Genomic DNA, 14,542 nt, shown 5'->3' on the forward strand with positions numbered 1-14,542 from the left:
TCATGGATTTTAAAAAACAAAGCAGAAATAGTGAAACATCCCATCTTAGATGGACACTGTAAGTGTATCTTACAATACCTGTTGAAAATTATTTGTTCCTAAGGTAACAAGAATTCATCAAGCCTTATACATTTTTTTATAAAATAGAAATTTAGACCTAAATAAGGCTGATTGTTTATTTATATATACAAGCCAGGCATTTATTCACAGGTAACTCAGATACTTAATTGGCTTCTATAAGTGTGCGATTAATTGCATTTCTCTTGCTCACATTTTTTCTTTTTTTAATTCTCAGCCATTTTCACATTTCCTCACACAGAAATGGTATCTGTGTGTTTTGCTAAACTGATTAAATCTCTCTTTGGAGTTCAGCACATCTTTAATTACTACCAGGTCTTCAAATATTTTTGGAAGATTCTGATTAGAAAGATCATCAACCATTTCTATACTCATTCTCCAAAGGAAACTTTGAGCAGACACTCTCACCCAATAGTAACATTGACACATTAACTTTCCTCAGCCACCTCACTCAGACTACTTAGTCTGGCTCCACCACGGCTGGGAGCCTTAATCAGATATCATACTAGCGAAAGCTATGTCAGTAATGATGTCAGATGAATGGTGGTCACATGGTAACAGTCTCATTTGAAGCAAACAGTGCCACACTTGTTTTTAGGCTACTTTATGACTTGGCTGAAAAATGACTTTGTTCACAACGAAACACCACTAATGTATGAGCTGTTACTGTAGGATTTTAGCACATCTACTATTTTCTCAACATTCTTTTAATATACCTAGCTGGACAAACAGCGTAAATATCATTAAACTACACATATTATCAAACTCATCAATCAGCATGTAAGCTAACCAGATGAAAGCTTGGCAATCGTTTCTGGCGCTTCAAATCCTCAAAGAAATGGTATTATGGCAAACATATAAAAGAGAAAATATTTTAATTTTCCACTCTGATTTGGCTTATACCAGATTTACACAGACAGGAGAATAGGGAGACTCAGTCAGCTCTCCTGCTAGGTCCCAAAAGCATGTTTATCCCTTCCCTGCTCAGGATGTCAGTGGGCTGGTGGGATATACAGAGGGCAGAACAGGTAGGCTTCACTCTGGCTCCACTCACACTGCAACAAAACAGAAGCCTCGTGGTCTCCCAGCATTTAAACTCTCTTTCCTTCCCCAGCTTCTGAGGTAAAAATGGCCTTTCCTATTTCTCATATGCACAGTTAGTGCTTTTACTCCCAGCGTGGGATTACAGGCAAGCATAACTTTTTCAGCGTGAAGTACTGGAAAGACCGCTGATTTCCTAGGGATCCTGGTGCTGCTTGGAAGCAGGCAGTGGCAACAGAGCAGTGCAGCCTTGCTAAAAATCAAAGTCTAAATGAGTGGGCATCAGCCTGTACCTAGAGAAGATAAATATTGAAGTCAGCTACCAGAAACTACTGTAATGGAGAAAAATTTTAAGTAGCCACATCCTGAGGCAGACAGCTACATTTTCTTATTACTGTTACTCAGCTCTCAGTCTCACGATCAGCTTAAGATAACAGGCTGCCACTGCTGTTGAAAAGTAAAATCCTATGCCATTTTCCGGCTGCTCCTCCTCAGGCTCCCACAGAGCACGTAATGGGTATGGCTGCAGGACAAGCTGGCTTGGGGTGGCATGGCTTTGTGATTGCTTGTGCCACCGGACAAGTTGGCGTGGGTGCCAGGACTGCCGCAAAGAAGTGAGGAGTGCAAGAGCGCCTCTCACTGATGTTATAGGTTCGTGTGGTTTAAATTCATCATGAAGCTGTGGTATCAGCTTGTAGTGAGAGCCTGAAATCCAGACGGGGTCACAGACCTCTCTGGTCTGTAGTGCTTCTTTCATTTAAACTTACTGATCAGGAGGATGGTTAAAAATTATTGTGTTTATCCAACTGGGGAGCAGGAATAATGGCAAAGATAACAAAGAAAAGCTAACTAACACAGTCCTGAATTTAAAACATTAAGCGGTCAGAAAAATGTGAAAAAATAGTTCAGTGAAACTGTATCATGGATGAATGTGTGGAAATCATGGATCCTGAAACAGAAATCAAGGAAAAATATTCAGATATTTGCTGGGAATTAATCCGTTATTTCTGACTACTAGTATGATCACAAGAACTACGAAAATATGCTATATCATATTCTACCCATAAGGGAGAATTAGCAAAATTTTAACTAGTTCATGACCCTGGAGCCATGTTGGCATAGTCTTTGGATTAACATAGAAGTCAAAAAAATCTGTCTTTTAAGCCCTGAAGTTCCAACTAACTATGATAGATTCTGGACACAAACTGCATATCATTCATACAGCTATGCCTTTAGCACTGCTATTATTTTCTGTTGCCTTCTGGCACCACTTAGCAAGTTCCAAATGAATGAATTCTCTATCCATTGATATATACTGGGGAAAAAAAAGAATGCAGACTCTCTACAGTGAAAACCAACATGCATGCTTCTCTTACCTTCCTCTCTCAGCTCCTCTGCAACATAAATAGCCCTCAGAAAGATGCACTGATTTTATACTACTGACAAAAAAATTGCTGTATTTCTACTGGGCATTTGTTTTTCATTCACATTTTTACCTTTTTTTCACAGACCATGTGAAAATGTTTTGAAGCCAGAAATGACTAGTCTTTCCCACTAAGCTAGTGCAGAAGCTACTTTTAACTGGATAAATTTTGGGCCTCCTCACCAGTGCAGAGTCCCAAGATGCAAGCTGAGCATGCATTGTTTGAGGGAAGTATTGCGGAAATCAGGAAAAAAATATGGGAACTAGCAGAAAGAGAGCAATTGGTATCTCACTCAGAAAAGTTTAAAGAAGGTGTAAGAAGGCTGGAGCAAGTGTCATCCAAAAACTGCCCAGAAGAGATGGGAGTCTGACCAAGGCAGTCAAAACATTATTGTGAATCCATACAAGCTTTGAAAGGTTGTGATCCAGCTCTAAGGGAAGGAAGACCACTTACAACTCTAATAAGGTTTTTTTGGTGAGTATTCTCACAGATGCCTACAAGCAACAGAACCCCAGTGGCTTTTTGTTTGAAGCTAAACCATCAGCATCTTCTCCTAACTAAAATACTTTTGTCAACAGTTTTGGATCCTAAATCAATACTTGGTTATATCCTGCAAAGTAAATGGAAGGAACTGCTTTTGACACACACACACACAAAAAAAAAAAAAAAAAAAAAGGCTAGATTTACCACATAAGGAGCAAGGATAACCACATCAGGGAATACCAGAGGTTTAAACTAGTATAGTATACTGTTTTTGACAGCAGGCAGTGGCAGATGTCTACTAAAGAACATCTACTAAAGATGTCTACTAAGAACAGGTGTGCACATGATGGTGTCTCATCTCCCCAGAACATTCTTCTGCTTACCCGTAAAAATATTTGTACATACAGTAGATACAGGATGGTAGAACTTCAGTGCACCAATGCAGATGGCAGTGGAAAAGGCTATCATGAGTATACCTTATATTCATTGCTCTCAACATACTTTTAAATAGCCTACTTGCACTTGCATAAGTAGCATTGTTAATGAAGGTTAGTGGAATTATACACTGTCTATGCAGAGGCTTTTGTTTCCTTTTTAATGAAAAGCACATAATGGGCTTGAAATTAGTTTTATGCTTATACAGTGAATATAGTTAGTTAAAAATACATAGGGTATTACTGATTAACATGATCATTATTAGATGTATGTTTTATGTGATCACTGGCTGTTCCCCTCGACCAGTACACCACATAAAAATTGTCTTTTAATGGAAGAATACTGTACAGAGACCAAAATAGAAACTGCTAAAACAAACAAGATAATTATCTAAATTTTATAATATCACTCATAAAACGTCTGCTTTTTCCCTTTATGAGCCTGATAGATTAAATTTAGGGCAGATGTTTCATATAATTTACTCAGAAAACAGGAAAATTATTTTTAAAAACTCATAAAACCTACAAAAACACAAATGAAACTAATCTAAAACATATGCAGTCTACAGGTTTAAAGAAAAAGTTATTTCTGAAGCTATGGATGAGGATGATTAAGAGATAAAACCATCTCTCCCACACATTTTATAGTATCGGATATTCTGAATTGCTTTGGACAAGCAGAGCCCCCCCTAAATTTAGGGTGCATGAGGTAGCTCTGGCTGCTTTCCCAAAGACAAAGAGAAACTTGGAGAAACACAAGCCCTCAGTGCACAGAAGCCAGTCTGTGGTATCTTAATTGAATTAGAGAGGTACCTGCTGAAATGTGAGTGTTGTGGAAGAATACCAGGTAGAAGTATCACACGTTATCTTTTTGTGCACCATAAAAGGAGGAACAGGAACAGGTGCAATGCTTTTAATGCTTCAAACAAAACCCACCTCTCCACTGTCAAGATCCCAAGTAAAGTCCTTTTTTAAATGGAAAGTACTTATGGCCAGACAGACAAAGAGATGAAGAGGAAATTTTCATAGGCATTTTGAAAGACTTTGTTCTTAAGCCTCAAAAAATCCTCATGTGTCTCCATGCCACAAACTCGCCATTTTCAGAACAGTTCTGTTACAGAGATCCCAGAAAAAAATAAAGATATCACACACTGGCATGTTATAAACTCTCTCAGCCTCAGCCCAGATGGTTATTGAGCTCTGTGTTTTCAGATCCAGTTAGGAAAGCAGAATATCTGGCAGTGCCACCAGAAGAAGGTCTGTCAGTGCTAGCATGCACCATCTTTTGTTCCTCTGTCAACCGGCAGCTGTACAAGGTGGAGGGCTCTAATTTTTGGAGTGTGAGACTCTTACAATGCAGGAGACAGCAGAAGTGTATTTGTGAAATAAGAATTTCCCAGTCTGTTTCCTTGTAGTGTTGGTTCCTGCACTTGACGAGAACAGGAAAAGGAACCGAACCACTAAATTCAACTGAAGGGTCCTGAGCTATGTCCTTGGGTAGCAGTGGTAAATAAATTAATAAACAGACAAAAATCAGAAAAACTAAAAAATCCCAACGTATGCAATTTACAAGATTATCAGAAAGTCTGAAAATAAGGAATCCCTATACTTATTACTCTTCACTTATATATGAATAAAAAGCATCAAACCAAAGAATCTGTCACGTGCACAATCTGTGGGAACAAGGTCTGACATAAAAGAAATCAAGCTACTGTGTTGACAGTGATCATGGGTTTCAGGGTTGCAAGAGAAATAATAAATATTTTAAGCCAAACTACATGCTTAAAAAATACCCAAAACAATCAGTTTAAAAAACAGCTTCTCAGTCCCTGAAGTTCAGAGAGATGGGGGACTGTGGTTCTTCCAGCCTAAATCCCACCCTGCCTCAAAAGCAGATTGGCTAGAGAGCAAATCCTGCTGCTGCTGGATCTGAATACTTTTTGTGCAGAAGCAAAGCTTTCTGTTCCAAGGAAAGGAAACCCCTTTGCACATTGTTCCCGCTGGCAACACATCACAGCCTGTTTTTGTGAGTGTGATAAAGAGGATTTGGCATTGGAAATACATACTGTGTGTGAGATACCAAATGAAAGTAGCAAAGGAACGGATGAAAGCTACCAAGTGTTGCTCAGCCATCCTGTGCATCGTCTGAGAAAGATCAGTCAGCAGCAAACAGAACAGCAAACAAGAAGTCTGTCTCAGACTCTCGGGGTAGTAGAAATTAATTCAATGAACTAAAATGTGCTGTATGATTCTCTTTTATGGAGCAGAGTTCCTTTAAAGGCAAATACTTGCTTTCCAAATATTAAAGTAAAAGTTTTCAAATGTGTCTCCATAATAAAAGCTGTGGGTCAATTCCTCTTTCAGAACACATGTCATGTTACAACAATGCAGGGAGAAATGTGCAAACTGTTTGGGATGGGTAGCATTAAAGCAGTACAAGTCAAATGAGCTTAAATACATGATCTGAGGTAGGAGAAACAACAAGTTCACTTTGATGCGGAATAAACACATGATCTTGAATAGATATGGCTAGGGCTCCAAAAAAAGCTTCAAAAATACTCAGCCTAGTTCTCATGTCAGTTCTTCCACAGGCCATAAATAAGCTTCAAAGAGTTATAAAACTAGGCAGCAGACACCAAATGCATGCAATCTCAGAGTAGTCCTAATAAAAGTACATCACCACCTTTCTGCTGCACAGAAAAATTAGGCAAATACTTTGTTCATACACAAATGCGCACAGGCGTACACACATTCACTTCAGAACATTTCTGTAGTTTATTAGGTACTGGCACTAAATAAAGTTTTGTAAACATTTTCATTTCATGATTGTTAGTGGTAAAGAGAATATTTGTGGTGCACGGTCACTAAGCAAACAGAGTGAAAATACTTTTACAGTGAATATAAACAGTTTTATGGAGTATCAGAGAGCAAGAGGAAGCTGCAAATATAGAGCACCAGCAGCTGTTCCCGGGCAAGGCGGCTGCTTTGGACCCAGCTAGTAGCAAACTGTATTTGGGCAAACAAGTGGGTGTGGGACTGTGTAATGGAATACAGCAACTTTTAAAATGGCTTAACTCATAAATGGATGGGAGGACTTGTTTCGCTCTTTTTTTCTAAATTTTTAATAGAAATTGTGAAAGTGGCCCAAAAATGTTCCTGGATAATCACTTGAATAAAACAGTGGATTTATTTTAGTGTTATTGACACCCTTTCTCAATCCATTTTCCATGAATATGAAGTTTACTGGTAGGAAAGCTTGGAAAAACAGAAACTAAAGCCTGTGCAAGAATATATGGCATTTCCAGACTATATATGTATTATAAGATCCAAATTCTAAAAGATGCATTTGTTCTGCCACAGATAAGTAATAAAAGCACTAGAAAACTGTGCATTCAGGCAAATTAATTTACGAACACTGAAGATATGTTTGCATAAAATCTTCAGCAAATACCTGGGAAAACAAATTTACTGGAGAGCAGCCATGATGGCTTGTGGGAAATCTATCTATTAAAAAAAAATCAGATTATATTTGTTAAATGTCTTACTCGGCTCCAGTCTAACAAATATACTAGGCTGTTATGCTGCAGCCAGGGCTGCTCTCCCAGAAAGCAGTTGTTCCTTCCCCTGAGGTTGCTAGAGTGACTTTTCATTGCCAGCAGTATATTTTTGTGGTAACTAATGACTACATTTAGTTTTCATCCTCAGAAATGTATTTGAGTGCAAGCAGTGTCACCAATCCCACTATGGATGTTGTGACACACTAGTATGTATTCACCCTGAGTGTGGGACAGTGTCTGTGTGCCCCCGTTCAGAGGGAAGGACTACAGCTGCTGTAAGCCCCAAGCTCCGTCGCCTCTACTTACCAATGGGTTTCCATAAATGCTTCTGTTTTGCCTGTCAGTAGATTTCTTTCCGTGACAACCAGAAGTATTTTCTCCAGGCAGCTGCTGTAATTTATTGTGGAAGACAAACCCAGCAGTATCAAAGCTGCCCTGGAAGTAATGTAACCATACTAACTGGGAAGAAAAATGATTTTTAACTTCATCTAGCTGAAGGGAATGGGCACAACAGTGCCTTTGTCTTGTTCCTGCAAGATACCCGCATGTAGATAAGTTCAACTCGCTCTTTCAGCTGAGGTGAAAGAAGAGGGGCAGCTCCCTCAGACCAGAGTGTCCCAAGTACAGCTGATCCAGAGTATCCCTCAGCAGGACTGGGAGAGAAAAATATTCCTTTGATCCATCCTTACTGTCAGATTTTTTTGAGCTGAACCTTTTAACTAGCTGGGGGTTTACCTTATTTTTTGATAAGACAGAGGCAGGCTGGTGGATCTGATTCATGGCTGCAGCCGCTTTTGCAGCAAAACCACCTTCATCTCTTTCATTTATTTGCATCTCTGGTTATTCTACTCATGGTTGTAATACTCTGCACTTTTATTGTGATAAATTTTCTCCATGCATGAGATGGCTCTTTGGGGATTCCTTGGACACAGTTTTAAGAAGAACCCAAGATTCATAACTGTCATCAACAAGAAACAGAAATAGTCACTACCATCATTTGTGCCTCTGAATCATGGGTTACAAATGGCCAGCACACTCCACAGCTGAGATCCCTGGATATCAGCCAAATTTCTGCCAAACTTTGTATTGTTATCCTTGGCCTACTACCCTAATGATATTAAGCTCAAATATTTTCATACAGTTGCTACCATATTCCAGTCTGGAGAATGGTTAGTTGTAGATTAACTATGGACATCATTAACAATACCGAAGAAACTGCAGCCTTGACTAAAGTATTAATTACTCCTTTTTAATCACCTGTTTCTCAGCAATCAACAGTTTTCTTGTTTGTACTTGAAAATTCATATGCAGTAACACCAAGTACAGACATACAAAGAATGCTAATCCTATATTGAACCTGAACCACATAAGCATCCTCGTGCCATATTTTTATAACTGTCTTTTACTCTTGTTTGAAAGAGTATAACTATCAAGAATGCTTTGTTCAGTATGTGTGTGTATAATAACGTATATGAGGCCATTATTATGGTGTTCGCTGTGGAAATAATGCAGTCATACAAAAGACACATTGCTCAAAATAAAACCTAAGATAAATAAAGGAAGCTATAAAATGCTCTGTTGGGTCCACTTCTGGACCTATTTAAAGACAATGGCAAAGTTCCCACTGACCTCAAGCAGGAACTAGCTTCTTTTTCTCTTTCTAGTTTTGTTTAGAAAGAAATATAATGACAGACTTGAAAGGTAAGATGAAATATTTGGGGAGAGGGAGAGAAGGAGGAGTAAAGGAAAAGAAATCAGAAGGGGACAAGGGAAAAGAAAAAGCTGTATTTTTAACATTTTACGTAGGATGTAAAAGGAATTGCTTAGGGTTGAGGGTTTTTTTCAGACTTTCCGTGTTCTGGTTTTGCCAGAATGCTTCAGTATTTTAATGCTTGCATTTCTGTCCCAGCTCTTTTCACCCTCTTCCCTGTGGGCATTTCTACAGCCCTAAAAAGTACGTGGTGCTTCTCAAAACTAAAAATGTGTTTGTCATTAAATATAATGTGTAAAATCTTACAATGCCTTCAGAAGAATAACGCTCACTTCCAAAATGAGGGGGAAATAGTACATAATCATACATAGAATTCACATTTATTTCCACGGTAATGAATCTTGTCAGGTTTTTCCTACGTTGAACAATCATACCTGAGGTGCACGGCATTAAAGGGCACATTCACTGCTGACATAAACGGTAACTACAGCCACTTCGGTGAAGGTATCTCCAGTTAAGCCAGCCATTATATTGACTTCAAGGTATGCAATACATTTTAAATGATAGAAAGAAGTCTAGGAAATGCTGAGTACTTCTAGGAACTCTCTTTCATGTGCATCCCCCCGCCAGACCTGGACGCCTTCCCCAGATCTGCTGGTTTTGTGCTAAGTGCCGCCTGAGCAAAACATGGTGAGGGCTGGTGCCGTGTGTCCTGTTTACCCTCGCAATTAACGAAGCCGCGTTCAGCGAGAGACACCAAAGAGCCTGCTGCACTTAAAGGGCTAAGGAGAGGTGATAACAGCCCTCGGTCCGTTAAGGCTGGCTGCCCAGCTTTACTGAAAATGTAGTGACAGATAAAACATAAATCAACATCCTTATCATCCCAGCTTCCTTGCCTGCCAAATGGGGGTTTAGTTTATCAGCGACCCGCGGGCCCCGCTGGCGGCCTTTACTCTTACAGCTGGTCAGCAGGGTGGGACGGGGTGGAAGCTAAATGGCTGCTCTAAAACGCCTTGGTGTAAACAACCCAGGGAAGGACTTCCTTGAACTGCCGGTTACCTGAGTGCGATCCATCTCACTAAAGCGCCTGCCCCAAGAGAGGTAGTATCACCAGGAAAGAAAATAAATAAAAGACACCCAGCATGTTCCAGCTCAGACACATGCTGGGGAACACCGTCCCCTCGAGGTGGTGAGGAGCCCTCAGCAAGGCGAGCTCCGTACAGCAGGGCTCAGGAGGCAGGCAACCACATCAGAAATAAAGGGGCTTTGTCAGCACTGCCTGCTTCCCCTGTACTCTGACCAGGCTGCACAGCATTTACATTAAAAGATAGATACATATATGTACAGCATTTGCTCTTACTCCCTGCAAGCCCCACCACAGGGGCATGACTTTCAAAGGCACCAGTGTCACCCAAGGCTCAGGAGAGGGGTGTGTTGAGAACATATTCATCCCTCACTGCAAGCCAGAAGACTTCTTTTCCTGCATTAGAAATAGTTGCTACATGTGTAGGGATTTTAAAAGTATTTGTCTTAATTCATGACACCACAGTCAGATTTTTGCATTAAGCTCAGCTTTGTAAACAAAATCCCATTAGATTGGGCCCCCTAGATGGGGAGGGTGGGAGTTTGGATAGGGGAGCACCCCAGTTTTTGCTAGTTACCGACGGCACTGAGATAATCAGCCTCGTGCAAACACTTAGTGAAGATTAAATTAGCATCTGCATCAGTGATTTATTTCTGCCCTGGGATCCACTGCAGTAAATAATTTCTTGGGAATTTAAAGTGGCACACTGTAACAGTGGGTTTATGTCACTATCAAAAGGAGTGTCAAATGCAGTCAGATCTAACAGACACTAGAGCTCAAGACTTCTTTTTTAGTAACTAAACTTGAATTCATTTTAAAAGTGTTCATTTTTTCCTGTCACAGTGACCTTTAGTTATAGGAAAACAGAAGTCAAGCTACAACGTTTCATTTAGACAGCAAACTACTCTGTCTTTCTTTGGGTTTAGGAAGGCCCAGCTCCTGGCAATAGCTCCATCGAAAAGACGTGCAGAATGCAGGCAGATCATAGGCGGAAAGTAAAGACACCATGTCGCACCCATGCTGTTGTGCAACAAAATGCAAAGTGTACAGACAACACAGTGTTATATACATCACAGCCGAATGTTCTGGCAAAAGAAAATACATTTTATAATGAGATTTTTGCTTAACCGTCTTCTTCACAAAGCAACATTTTCTAAAACTGCTTCAAATATATGGGATATAAAGGAGGAAGCATCTACTCCCTACCACATGTTCAGACTTAGATATTTTAGGAAGCCATTTGTAATAAAACACACATGCATAGAGCTTGTCCTTCTGTCTTTCCTACATCTATACTACAGATGAAATTGCTAGAACCAGTATAGAAAGGGTGAAAGCTTCCCATCACAACCTTTGCTGATTGCATTGCTAAATTTTTACTACTGAGCCAAAACTTTTCCTGTGGCAGGTGCCCCCTTCCAGCTCTCTCTCTTTTTCTGTACTGGTTTGTTTTAGCTGTGTGCTTTGGCAAGGTTAGCCAAGCAACAGCAACATATTTGCACCTGTATTTAACCAAAAGACTCCACAAAAGCTCATATTGTACATGCTTGGAGTGTACGTACAAAAATTAGTTACTCCCCAAGAAGTCTGTCAGAAGAGCATGTTTCAATTTAGAGCTACAAGGAGCAGAACAAGGTGGGGTTTTGAGGGAACAAATAGCAAGAGAGTGGTCTCTGGAAAGGACAGAGGTGAAAGCAAAACACTTCCATTCTCAGTGCACTCCAGGAACAGAGGCAATGAAGGAAAAGGATTGGCCTGCAGAGCCATGAGAAGCAGAATGCATATTTGGAGATGCAGCAAGTTTATAGGAGCTGGAAAGATGAGAAAGCAAGAAATAAGGTGGGAAGGAAACCAAAGGCAGAAACCAAAGGTGAAGTCATAGAAAAAGAGAAGGGCCAGAACCAGACTGTATGAAAGGATGAATGCAAGAAGCAAGTAGAGGTACAGGGAAAGAAAGAGACATTACAGGGATGTTGAGGAGTAAAGAAGTTGTAAATGGTGAATGTTCTACTTTAGTTCAAAGTTTCCAGACTGCCTCTGCTATAAGCTGTGAAATGCACTGACAAAAATGACTGGCTTTCCTCTAGCTGCTGAAAATAGCCTCAAAAAGGCAAATTGCCTACTACTACAGCTAGCAACGTAGCCAAATGTTTCTTCTAACAAAGCACAAACTAGGTTTTGAGAACAAAAAACTGTCTATGATATCTGTTGGTGCCTTTCACAGTTCCACATGACAGAACTAACTCTGAGATGGGGGATTTGGGTTGTTTTTTAATACAAAAAGTACAAAAAGTGGAATTACATTTCAGAAATGACCTCTAACATTTAGGTTGTCCAGGTGACTTTAATTCCTCTCACTTATTCACGTTTCATGAGAACGGGTCCCTATTGTTTTTTTCCCATGCAGTTCATTCAAACACAGGCAAGGTCTAACACAGGACCCTGTTGTGTTCCAGGTGCTATGGCTCACACTGTTTGGAAGAAGCTGTGGTGCTGCACTGTGGCCAGGGGATGTAGTCCCTAATGAAGCTCCTCCAGATCACAGGATCTGCTGCAGACCACAGGCCAGCCAAGCACTGTTAGAGATGGCCCACTAGGCTGGAATGCAGACCACAGTTTGAAAACCACTGGATTATGAAATAACCATAATAATCTTTTAATCTATACTGCCAAACATACAAAGGAGAGCTTTTTCTGGAGGATTGTCAAGGCTGAGTAAGACATACTCTTGTCTATAGGATTGCCACAGAAGCTGAGTGGAAATACAGTGAACTGTGTGAAGGAGAAATACTTTTCCAGAAATCAGCACAAACATAGATAACTCAAATGGAATGGTATTTTTTCATCTACAGAGTCTGTAAAGGTCATTCAGATGTTAACATCAGAACATTCAAATTCTGCAATATCAAAACCTCCATTAAAAACTGAAATATAGATCTATGCATGGTAACCAGCACCATAAACCACGGTTCCACGTCACACATGAAAATATCTCCCTGGATGTGTCACAGCCTTAACCAGTACTAAGTTCATATTCATCATGTTGCTAAATGTGAGAAACGGATGCCAAATAATTTAATATCACATGTCTGGGTCTTCATATGTGAACAAATAATTTATAATTACTTGGCCCATTATAACTTTTTCACATAAAAGGTAATGAAAGAAAAGGTTATTTTAGAAAATGGACACATTTCCTGTCAAAGTCATAGTTACACAATTTCGAAAGATAATATTTAACCTTTGGAAAGGCCAAAATTCTTTGGACTGACATAGAAGTTACAAAGCTAGATCTTGCCAAACGTAATTTTTTAAGAATTACTCTTTTTCACAATACTAATACAAAAATTCTTGGACATGAAACTAAGAACTCTGGAACAGGAAGGAGAAATGAGAGATGCTTTAGAAGTCTATTTAGAAGAAGTTTATCTGAATTCCGTAACATACACTGACAATAATACATTTTCGTGCTTGACTGTATTTTACTAGCTCATTTCTTCATGCACAGAAAGCAGTATATTTAGCTCATGGCATTTCAAAAGATATGTCTTAAAACTGGATAGCGCTTGCTTACTTCTACATTTTATAAAAGAAAGGAAAAGAAAAAGGACAGTATGTGAGAGAGAATGCAAACATATATAAACCTACATCGACACTTATACTGAGGTTGATGAACACTGTTTTGAAGAGGTAGAATCAACAATAGACATTTACTTTTTCTGCAGCTTTCCATGTGAAGGAACTCCATAAACTTTTACTTCTGCAGGTGGTGAATGTGTTTCCTCTGAAATAAAGACCTATACATAGAGGTTTTGTTTATATGATGAATATTGGTCACAAATGATCCTCCTACTCATTTTTTTTCTATTGAATGCTAAAGCATTACTCAGTTGTAAGTAACATGAAATCAAATTCTGTGTTACATACTCCATAAACGTGAGACTTTCTAGTGTGCTCTTGTCATTAGCTCTAGGACCAACAGCAGCTGGATCAAAATATTCTGCAGCATGCTTTTGAAGTTTGCCACAATTTGCAAATATTAGGAAGAGGTTTATTCCTAAATTCTTTCTCAAATTAGTAAAGTACATGATTGAAGATCGTGGTTTATTCTCTCCTTGTTTACACATAATTATTTTTATTTCATTCCACTACAGAAAATCTACATTTCCAAACCATTTCTATTCCAGGATATGTTGAGGAAAATTCCACGCAAATGAAGAATATCATACATAATAGCAAAGAGAAAAGAAGAAAGAAGCAGGGAGGAAGGAAATAGCAAATACTGAGAACACAACATCTGTAAAATGCACCAACAGTCCCAAGCTTACAATAGGTTGTCACTGCACATGCAAAGAGGAAATTTCATTTAAAAGTTACAAAAATGACCTTGCTTTGAACCAAGTGAATGTGATTACTTCTGAACTGAATGGGAAGTTAAGAAGTTTGGATTAAAAGTTTTACCAGTGCCAATGTCCCAGAACTTTCTTTGGCTCTATATTCTCCTTTCCTATGTTTGTCAGCTGAATTTAATGTTCTCTTCTTTTTGTCTTCTGGTCTCTTTGACCTTAATGTGACATTTTAGTTGGGTGATTAATTACTATTAAATGGCACTGCATTTATTAAATGGAGTCCTTGTCTGCATAAGAGCACAGTTACAATGCAACGATTCAGTTTGATAAGCTTAAATATACACAGTTAGATGTGGTAATATCTAATTTGTCAAGGATCCT

Source organism: Falco punctatus, assembly GCF_963210335.1.
Source record: "Falco punctatus genome assembly, chromosome: 1".
NCBI classification, from domain to species: domain Eukaryota; kingdom Metazoa; phylum Chordata; class Aves; order Falconiformes; family Falconidae; genus Falco; species Falco punctatus.